The following is a 12083-nucleotide window of genomic DNA, read 5'->3' as shown; positions in this document are numbered from 1 at the left end:
CATATAATGAAGTTGCTTTATGTGACATAAATTAATACTTGGCATTTTGAAGCAGTGACATGTCATTCCAAATGGACTTTAATCATGTTTTTGTGTAGCATCTGTCATCATGGAAGCTCAGCTGAATCTGGCTCTGTAAGACTCTGTCTCCACATTATTGCATTGAATACCACCATTAGCTGGGATCACGAGTGGTCACTACTATGCTTTTCTCGACTCCCACTAACTTGCAAATCAAAATTAGAGTCCATGATTGGTATTCATCATTCCTTGTAGATACAAATTAAATAAAGCTTGAAGAATATATGCTTTCTCTGTGCTAAATGAGTAATGAGTTTTTATGAATAATGCCAGGGGAATTTTTCTACCTGAGTAGAACAAGAATACACAAGTCAGGGAAAGAAAAAAAAAATGGTTACAGCTCTCCCAGGCAATTAGTACTCAATTGTCAAACTTGTGAATCACTCTGGCTGCTCTTTTTTATTCTCATGCTGCCTTCAGTTGAGGGAGTTAACACTTCACTGACTTCTCTACAACTGTTACCGAGACATGGATTCTCCAAATTACAGTTCACAACATCCTTTATAGCTCATTCTACCAAATTCTCATATCAATGTTTCCAAGTCCCCTACATTTTGCCATTCTTGTGTTTCTAAAAAAATGCCATGTTCCTTTCATGAGAGGTCTCATTGCAGTTGATGACTGAGAGAAATTCATGGGTCATCAACTGTCATCCAAAGCTCTCCTACTACAGGAATGAAAAGAACTACATCAGGGGTAGATAGTTTAATAGCTATGGAAAGAAACTGAGGCTCCAAAATCCCAGGTTTAATCCAGAGCTAAGCAGTGCTCCTTTAAAAAAAAAAAGAAAGAAAAGGAAAGAAAGAAAAACTTCAACTGATAATAGTCTAAGTTCTATAGTAAAAGGTGGAAGGGGGAATTCAGGTCTTCAAATTCCCAATAGAGTTCTTTTCTCTTTTTTCACATGTTGCTTCTAGGGATGTGGATTCCTCACACCCCTGATAATGATGTAACAATAGCTCTAACAAGTAGGAAATTCTAATTAAGGTGCAAGTTTCCTTAGAATCATTTCCTTACTTGGAATAAAAAAAAAATAACACCAACAAAACTGTTAGTAAAGTATCATATATTTCTAGAAAAAAAATGTACCTCTGGGAGTCGGGCAACAGCACAGCGGGTTAAGCGCAGGTGGCGCTAAGCGCAAGAACCAGCTAAAGGATCCTGGTTCGAGCACCTGGTTCCCCACCTTCAGGGGAATCGCTTCATAGGTGGTGAAGCAGGTCTGCAGGTGTCTATCTTTCTCCTCCCCTCTCTGGCTTCCCCTCCTTTCTCCATTTCTCTGTATCCTATCTAACAATGATGACATCAATAATAACAATAATAATACCTATAACAACAATAAAAAAACAAGGACAACAAAGGGGAAATAAATATAAAAAAATAAAATATATATTGTACATCAGATTAACCCCTGTCACTCCTGTGTAAGTACCGAGTGCTAATCACTATCACCCCTATCACACATCCATGTAAACCACTCACAGCAACATGCAGCACCTTACTTCTAAATTCTTATCAGTGCCTAGAAAAATGCCTAGAATTGACAATAATGTCATTAATATTGATTGAATTCAAAATGCAAACAATCACACAATTAAAATGCTTGTATTTTCCTCATATCTCAACAAACAGTTTACATTTTTCTATCAGAAGGAAATCACTGACCAGTCATTTCCAAAGGAATTGAAGAGGGATTGCTTCAAAATATGAGGCAATCTTTATAGGAGCATTATTTCATACCTAGCAATGACTTGATAATGCTTCACTGCTGTTTTTCTTTTTGTTTTATTACAGTATGTTTATTTTACAGAATAACTGACATAAATGTTTCTCATCTAAGGACAGCTTCCTCCCTTAGTGGCTAGCAATGCTACATTTTTCCTCTTCAGTAAAATGCACTAATTTATTCAAAGTCATAATGAAATGTAAAAGAGACCTCTTTCTTCTAAAACTACAAGTTAATCCTAATCATTCAGTCACTTGAAAATGTTTGTTGCTAGATGCTCTCTCTTTCCTCAGTCTTTTTACCCTTGAAAAGCGACAAACACATGGGTATTTTGTAAATTATCTATGCAGCTACCCTGTGAAACTTCAGTCAGTGAGAGAAGCTAACATTCCTGTTGCTCTCACTGGCCCTTTCTGCCACTCCCCAGATACAGCGTGGGAGAGTTCACCCAAGATGACAAATCTCCAAAGCAATGTGCTTATCTGAACTCTCCCAGTAACCATTATCATAGACAATAAAGAGTTTTCTGTGTTTTTGTTACAATAAATACATCTTGGATTTTAGTCTGAAGCTTAATGTACACAATCTTTTAGATAAGTAAAGAAACTGAACTTGGACAGGCTTAACCACCAGGTTATAATATAGAATGTGAACACAAAACCATGGCTAGGAGAAGAAAGATCAAGAATAAATCAAATGTGCTTAGTCAGGAAAGAAATCCATCTCCATGATATTTACTGTTTAAACAATGATGATCTCACTCAGTGTACAGTAATTATTTGAAACTATAAAAGCCCCAACTATTTATTTCTACACATACTGTCTTACACTCATAAATCATAGGGACGAGAGTTAAAAAGGAATCTATCTACATTTAGTTCTGTAACTAAGGTGTACCAGAGTAATTTTCTTTCAGTGTTACCACATGATTAACATTGTAGGCAGAGAATAAGCTAGTTTTCTAGTTCTCATAGACCACTATCTCTTTGTTAAACTATGTAAACATTTTATATTTCAAAAATGAGATTTTTATCCTCTTCTTTTTGTGATTTATTTATTTATTTATTTATTTATTGGCCACACAGCTTCAGGTGGACATTTTATTTTTTTTCCATACAGAAAAAGAAGGAGAGAGAGAGAGGGAATAGCACTAGAGCTTCATTCATTGCCCAGTACTCCCAGGTGGTATACTGAGACCTGGAACTTGGGTTGTAGACAAGGCAAAGTAGGCACCCTTTCAGGTGAGTTTTCTCAACAGCCTCTGTGCTTGTTCTATATTCCAAAAGTTAAACGTTTCTTTTTCTCATCTAATTTTTTTCAGAAGTCCCAATTTGACTTGTACTTCAGTAAGAGATTTCACATTTTTCTTTTGCTAAGATCTACTCAGGCAATAGTTGATGAATACAATAACTGTTAGGTACCATGGTGGATGCAATAGAGCTTAATGAGGAAGCAGGACATACCAACATAAAAGGGTTCAGTGATGATTTTAAGAAAAATCTAATAGCTTAGAAATTTAAAGGTTTGTGTGGAAGGGGAAATCACATAAGAAAGACTAACATTTTTTTAGTGTGTGTGTGTGTGTGTGTGTGTGTGTGTGTTTAGGGGACTGTACAATAGTATCATTTTTAACTTCACAATTCTGAGTAGCAGTGGAGGCATGGCAGGAATTTGTGGGAAATCTTATTAGCTTACTTTGGGACATCTTTCAACAAGGCTTTGTTCTTAGAGAAGTGAGATATGGAGTGTTTGTAAAATAAACTTACTATTAAAATGACTCATACATGTTTAGAAATTGACAAGGAGAAAAGAGTAGAGGGCCAATAGATCCCAAGAGATTTTATAGAACAGACAAACATATTGTTGAACATATTGTAGCCTGGAGTTCTAATTAGTTAGTTGCATTGATAATGCCAAAGGGGAATTTTACACAGTCTTTGGTCAAAATCCATTCAGAACTGGTTGCTCATTGAAATAACTGTCAAAACGAAAACTAATTATTTGATTCATTTTTATGGATGTAACACTATATACATTTCAGCTCAGCATTAAAAATCAACATGGGTATGTACTATTGTAAATTAAGTTCACACTAGATAGAGTCTGGCGGTAGCACAGTGGGTTAAGCGTATATGGTGCAAATGCAAGGACCACCGTAAAGACCCCAGTTCGAGCCCCCGGCTCCCCACCTGCAGGGGGGTCGCTTCACAGGCAGTGAAGCAGGTCTACAGGTGTCTTTCTCTCCCCTCTCTGTCTTCCCCTCCTCTCTCCATTTCTCTCTGTCCTATCCAACAGTGATGATATCAACAACAAGAACTATAACAACAATAAAACAAGGGCAACAAAAGGAAATAAATAAATAAATAAATAAATAAATAAATAAATAAATAAAAATTACATTCACACTAAAACTTCAATTTTGTCTTTCAACATAATTTGGTCTCCTTTGTTCTGATTCAGTCACTCTGCTTCTCCCTTCTTTTTTGGTATCCACTAATTGGTCTTAGAAGCTAAAAGTTTATTTTTGTTGTACTTAGTTTACCTGGTTTTTTCTTTCTTCGTTTTCTTTACCTGTCACTTACGAATCCAGTTAAATGTTTGCCTTCCTCTGTAGCCACATTTATCTATTTATTTTTACCAGCACACTCTTTAGCTCTGCTTTATGGTGGAGTGAGGATTGAACCTGAGACCTCAGACCCTCAGCATGAAAGTCTCTGCATAACCACTATGCTCTCCCCCCATCCTGTAGCCACATACTTTATATAAAAGGAATGGGGACCTCCAAGGTTGAATATCTTGGGACATATTACATGCTATCTTCTTTTACTGGTATTTGCAATGAACGGTAGCTTACTAAAAGATCTGAGAATGTCTATATTAATAACAAGTAAAAGAATGCACACCAACAATAAAATACACTTTACTTATCACTGAACAAAGTCCAAATTTAGTTAATTTTCATTTTTCCATGATAAAGAAAAGACTCATCTAAAATAGCATTTTATTAAACGTTCTGAAAAACACTGAATTACCACGGCTGGGGAGATAACACATTGCTTTGCAATGCATACAAACCAGGTTTGAGCCCAAGCGCTACATGGAGAGGCTGTAACAGTAAAGGAAGTTCTGGTTCTTCTCTCTGAATAAAAAGGATATCTAGAGTGATGACACAATTGAACTGTAAAGCCCCAAATAAGATATAGGCTGTGTATTTGATATGCGGACTCTCTCAAAAGCCTAGACCAAATAGATTAGAAGCATCCAATAGCACAGCTATATACAAGATACTGGGTACTGTACAGCAAACCATAACAAAAGGACTTTTCAAAGTTAACCCAATTACCAAATAATGTGATGATAACATTAACTATCGATTGTCTTTTTGAACCCTAAGACAGCAGGAACCTCACATCTCCACTATAGAGCCCCTACTTCCCCCAGTCCTGGAACCCTTGGATAGGGCCCTCTTTCCCATATGCGTCTCCCAATCCAAACCAAATAATATTGCATCCGCCAATCACAACCTAACCAACGCAACGATTGCCACCTCAACATGCGTCACCTCAGACTGTGTCCAGAGACTTCACGTGTGGAATGACAACCCTTCAGATTCATTACTCGGGTGAGACCTTTCCTTTTATACTACACTCTAATTTCATCTCAGGTGGTTCACTTTCTAACAAAGTCCCAAAATCTAGATATGCACCAGTTTCTGTGAGAGAGAGCTTATGTTCACACGTATCCATAAACTACTGCAAAATATATACCTGAAAGCAGAAGTACACTAGAGTTTGCAGTGAGTGCCTTCCTAACACTTCCTCTCTACTATTCCAAGCATGGGATCCATGATTGCTCAACAATTTGTTTGGCTTCGTATGTTAACTCTCTTTTCAATCACCAGGTTCCAGATGCCACCAGGATGCTGGCCAGGCTTCCCTGGATTGAAGACCCCACCAATGTGTCCTGGAGCTCAGCTTCCCCAGAGACATACCTCACTAGGGAAAGAGAGAGGCAGACTGGGAGTATGGACCGCCCAGTCAACGCCCAAGTTCAGCGGGGAAGCAATTACAGAAGCCAGACCTTCTACCTTCTTCAACCCTCAATGACCCTGGGTCCATGCTCCCAGAGGGCTAGAGAATGGGAAAGCTATCATGGGAGGGGATGGGTTATGGAGATTGGGTGGTGGGAATTGTGTGGAGTTGTACCCCTCCTACCTTATGGTTTTGTTCATTAATCCTTTCTTTAATAAAAAATTTAAAAAAAAAAAACCTAAAAAGGGGGGGGGCATTAGGTGGTGATGCACCTGGTTAAGTTTCACCGGCAGTAAAGCAGGGCTGCAGTATTTCTCTCTCTCTCTCTCTCTCTCTCTCTCTCTTTCTCTCTCTCCTCCCCCCACCCTTCTTGACTTCTGGCTGTCTCTATCCAATAAGTAAATAAATATAATTTTTAAAAAAGAATAAAGGAATTTACTGGCTACTTGGCTCTCTCCAGCTCTATCTCTCCCTTCTCAATCTCTGTCTCTATCCAAAATGAATAAATAAATATATTAAATAATAGTTAAAAACCTTGTAAATATTGAATGAATCTTATTAATAAATGAATGTTCAAATACAGGTTAACATGTCTTAAAAGAATAACCAAAGATCAGGGATTCTGCTTTATGGAACAGTATAAAATTACTTCTAATAATTAATTTTTCACTTAAGAAAAATTTCCACTGATTCAAGCAACCACTTGGACATGCATAAAATCAGTACAATGATCATTTATGGTATAATATGTTTGCTGAATTAAAAGCTGGTCCCTGTGCAGAAAATAACTTTAAAAAAAAAGATAAGTGCTTCTGTGATGCAAAACTGTATAATTCACTCTGTTGTTTTAATTCCTTATATCTGATGATAAGGACTTCCCAGGACAAATGATTAATAGTTGCACTGTACTGAATACACAGCAACTTCCTTTCAAGAATCTAATGAGCTGAGGGGTTGAGAACAGGTTACAGTAAAAGTTTAATTACAGAGATGTACTAACACCAATAGCAGACAAGGTTCTAGCAAAGACTTTCTTTCTAGGATGAAACTATCAGTATCTTAAAATGACAAGATTTTTTTTTTCAATTCTCCTGCTGAAAACTGGAAATACTTTACTTGATCCATACTTGCCTCCCCCACCCCATATACTAACTACTTCTTTCATGAGGGTGTTAAATTTAAATATTATTCAATGATACTGATTTTATAATTTTCTGATTCTATTAGCTTGCCAAGGTCAGTTTCCCCCCTTAAGTATGGACAACATACTCTATGCTACACCTGAGGAAGATGGGTCAATATTGGGGCAGCTTGGAATGTTCCTACTCATGACCACAGAATGTGAACTGAGATCTACAGGAATGCAGAGGTCACCTAGGCTCCTAAGCTGAATATGGGCCCCAGATCACATCAAATCGATGGGGTTTACAGTCAACAACAGTATTTATACACCTTTCTCATATTAGGGAGCTACTCTTTCTTCCCTAATCCAGCTCTCTGGTCCCTTTCCAGCCATGACATCATCTCCCCAGACAATAATTTGGATCCACCTGCATATCAGATTTCAGGCTCAGGAAAAACAAAAACAACAACAACAAAAAAAAAACTAGTATAGCCACAGGCCCTTTGGAATACAACTAAAATATGCCTACTAGCTATCTACAAAATGGAGGACCCCTCAATTCTTCATCTACACTATTCCAGCCTTTAGGTTCATGATTGGTCAACAATTTGTTTGGCTTTGTATGTTAATTCTCTTTTTAGCCACCAGATTCCAGATGCTAGTATGATGCCAACCAGACTTCCCTGGACAGACAACCCCACCCATGTGTCCTGGAGCTCCTCTTCCCCAGAGACCCTGCCCCACTATGGAAAGAGAGAGACAGACTGGGAGTATGGATCGACCTGTCAACGCCCATGTTCAGCAGGGAAGCAATTACAGAATCCAGACCTTCCACCTTCTGCACCCCACAATGACCTTGGGTCCGTACTCCCAGAGGGTTAAAGAATAAGAAAGCTATCAGAGGAGGGGATGGGATAAGGAGTTCTGGGGGTGGGAACTGTGTGGAGTTGTACCACTCTTATCTTATGGTTTAGTCAATGTTTCCTTTTTATAAAGAAAAACAAAAAAAGAAAAAGAAAACCTTCTACTGAGTTTCTTGCTTTTATAAATGACATACTATTATTATATTTATCATAAATGTGCTAAGGTGATTTTATTGAAACATATAGTTGTGGGCTAGGGAAATAAAATAATTGTTATGCAAAAATACTTTGATATCTGAAACTTTAAGGTCCTAGGTTCAATCCCTGGCACCCAGTATATCCCAGAGCTGAACAGTAGTTTAGCTGAAAATAAAATAACATAAGTGAGAAATACAGCTGCGACCTCTAAGGTCTTAATGATCTTTAACACTGTGTTTTTAATTTTTTTTTAAATATTGCCTTTATGTAGGAGAAAGGCAGAGAGAAATTGAGAGGAGAAGGCAAGAAAGAGAGGAGACACCTCTAGTATTGTTTTATCTCTTGTGAAGCTTCCTACATGTAGATGGGGAACCCAAGTCCTTGTGCATTGTTACATGTGTATACTTCCAGGTGTACCACCACCCAGTCCTAGCACTGCTTTTTTTTTTTATGTGTTTATTTACTTTTGGAATGTATATTTTAATCATTTAAAACCCAAAATGACAACAATACATCACTCCAGTATGTCAAACCTAGTGAGGGAAAACTTCCATTATGGCAAAGCAACCCATTGTGAATTACAAGAAACAAATGGTCATAAATTAGTTGTGTTTTGGGTGCCGGGTGGTGGCACATCTGGTTGAGCACACCACACATGTTACAATGCACTAAGATCTGGGTTCAAGCCCCCGGTCCCCACCTGCAGAGGCAAAGCTTCACAAACGGTGGTGATGTAGTGCTGTAGATATCTCTGTGTCACTTTTTCTCTCTACCCACCCCTTCCTCTCAATTTCTGGCTGTCTCTATCTAATAAATAAATAAAAATAATAGAAATAAGTAAATAAATTAGTTGAGTTTTTGTAGGCAAAGAACACTCTTTGGAATATTTTCTAATATATGGACTGAACAATAAGCACTCAAGATTTAGGAATATAGCACTGTGATTGCAGAGGACTTAAACCCAAGAAGTCCGAGGCTCAATCTACAGCACTATCATAAGCCAGAGCTGAGCTGGTTTAAAAAAACAAATAAATAGGGAGTCGGGCTGTAGTACAGCGGGCTAAGCGCAGGTGGCGCAAAGCACAAGGATCGGCATAAGGATCCCGGTTAGAACCCCGGCTCCCCACCTGCATGGGAGGCGCTTCACAGGCAGGTCTGCAGGTGTCTATCTTTCTCTCCTCCTCTCTGTCTTCCCCTCCCTCTCTCCATTTCTCTCTGTCCAATCCAACAACAACAACAATAATAATAACTACAACAATAAAACAACAAGGGCAACAAAAGGGAATAAATAAATAAAATAAATATAAAAAAACCAAATAAATAAAAGGACATTCACAAGGACTTTACAAGAGACAAGGAAATGAACATTTCCAAAAATAAAGGATTTCTTTCAGAAACGATAAAACAAATGTAGGTAAACTGGGAGCACAATAAATAAAATACTTAACTATTAATATGTTTGATGAAATAATTTCTCTAACATCTTGCTATAGTCAAAATAAATAAAGTGACAAGGAATGTGACTCAGCAGTACAGCACATGCCTTGCACATGTGGAAACATGGCTTCCACACCTGCCAAGTGAGAGACGTGGATAGTGTGCTGCTTTACAATGTGAGCGAGTCAGGCTTGAGTCTGGTCTCCATCTCATTGAAGGAAGCTTCAGTCTGTAGTATATTTTTGCACTCCACTCTCTAACAATGAAGTCCTGGAGACAACAATCACAACAGAGTCTGAGGCTCTGATGTCCAGGTTCAATCATCCAGACCACCTAGCGCCAAAGCTGTGCAGTGATCTGGGGGCAAAAGATATAAACACAATGATGCATTTTTGGGAGATATTTTGATGTAACAGTGAAAATTTTCTTTAAAAAAATATATGTACAGAGTTGGAGAATAGCTCATTTAAGAAAGTGCAAACTTTGTCAAGTCTCAGCCATAACATGGGAGGTTCACGCAAGAGGGAAGCTTCATGAGCAGTGAAGTGGTGCTCTGATGTCTCTCTTCTTTTTCTCTGTCTTTCTCTCTCTTTCTCAGTGTCTATGTGGGAGAAGTGTAGGGTCTGGGGTAGGGGAGATGGAAGTTTACCAGGAGCAGTTAAATATCTCCAGCCAAAATGCCCCAATGAAATCTTGGTGGTTGAATTAAATAAATGTGTATAAGTAAAATGAAGGACTTTTTTTTTTTGCTTTGCTTTGCAAATGCAAAATAAACCAGTTGAAATTAAAACCTCACTTTTCCTTCTGCAATTTCTCTGTAAGCAACATACAGTTGAGGTTTCTTAACTAAAGCAACCTTGGAATGTTGCCTATGTAGATTCCAATGTTTTCTTCCTGAATGAGAGTTTTCTTTTGCAATTTGAACACCATTTACAGGTACTTTGGAAGACGTCGGTTCTTAATAAGTAACCTGTGAGTTTATTTCAGAGACTATTTTGTAAAACTGATCACATCAAGTTTCACTATGCCTAATAGAGATGCTTGGAATATAGACTTTGGGCAATGTCAAAAGTGAAAAAAAATCAATTGTGTACCCCAGAATATCATTTTGATTAGCTTAACTATCACTTTTTACTATTGATTTACTCTCTGCTGGACACACACAAATTTAGAAAAGAATATTAAATCTATTTTATAGTCATGGGTTTTAAATTTTAATAACACTAATAAAGATGACTAAATAATTTTATCTAATTTAGCTCACTAAATTATTTTTTCTTGGACATTACTCATTATTTTTTTATTCTCATACCAATGTAAAATTGAGGAATAATCATATGCCAACAGAATATTCTTAGTAAAGTTTTGTCTTGAGGGAACCTGTGTCTTTCATATGTAAAATAATATTAGGTGACTTAGTCAAATATACTTTGATTTGTAGATGTATCATGAAAAAATATTTCAGAAAAATTCATTATCTCATAGTTTACACTTTTTACAATTATGTCTAATGAAGGTTTCCTTTTTGCTTGTTTTTTTTTTTTTTCTTTTTGCCATGATTGGGATTTGGCTCTTCGGGCAGATTTTTCAGATAGAGAGAAACAGAGGGAAAAAAAGAAAGACACCCCCTAACTGCAGGGGGAAAGCTTTACAAGTGGTCAAACAGTGTTGCAGGCGTCTCTCTTCCTCTCTATCTCCCTCTTCAATTTCTGACTGCCTATATCCAGGAGAGAAAGAAAGAAAGAAAGAAAGAAAGAAAGAAAGAAAGAAAGAAAGAAAGAAAGAGAGAAAGAAAGAATGGCACTGAAGATTCTTCCAGCGCACTGGGGGCTAGGCTTGAACTTGGGTTATGTACATAGTAGACCATGTACACTCTCACTCTCCCAGCTAGCTATCTTTCTCGTTCTACCAGGAGATTTAAATTTGCTTTGTTGAAAAACTTTATTTCTTTAGTCATATGTTAACATTTATTCAATAATTATGCATCATCTACTGTGATAGTTTTGTTGTTGTTTGTTTGTTTTTTATAGTTACTGGGGCCTCACCACTACAGGTCAACTTTTTTAGATGGGAAGATAAAGCCAGAGATGGAGACGGAGAGAGAAAGATATCACAACATTGAAGCTTCTTTCTATGAGGTGGAGGCCAGTTTTACATCTGGGTTGTGTCCATGACACAGAAAGCACACAATCCAAGCGAGTTATCCAAGTAAGTTATATTGCAGGTCCAGCCATAATATTTTGCATGAAATGATATGAAGCATTAGCCTCATATCCCCCAAATATTCAGATTGCTTAGGTAAATAAATAAATAATTACCATGAAACAAGGAGAATTCTCTGGTAGCATGTGGTCTAGTATGGGTAACTTTAGTACTTAGGACCCTGTGTTTGTGAGTGATAGAAATCTAATTAACTTCTTTATACACACACAAAAAAAAGATGTTGGAAAGTTAATAAAGAAACTCAAACAATTAAAGAACGTTCTATAACCAACTTTGTATCTGGATTCAGATTTCACATCTGTAAGTATTTTATACCATTTTTTTAAGTCAACATTACTCTTTATCCCATGGATGAATTTTTCATGTGATTGAGAATAGTAACACAATCTGATGTCCATGCT

The sequence above is a fragment of the Erinaceus europaeus genome, chromosome 7 (assembly GCF_950295315.1).
Source record: "Erinaceus europaeus chromosome 7, mEriEur2.1, whole genome shotgun sequence".
Classification (NCBI taxonomy): Eukaryota; Metazoa; Chordata; class Mammalia; order Eulipotyphla; family Erinaceidae; genus Erinaceus; species Erinaceus europaeus.
This window is presented reverse-complemented; position numbering follows the sequence as displayed.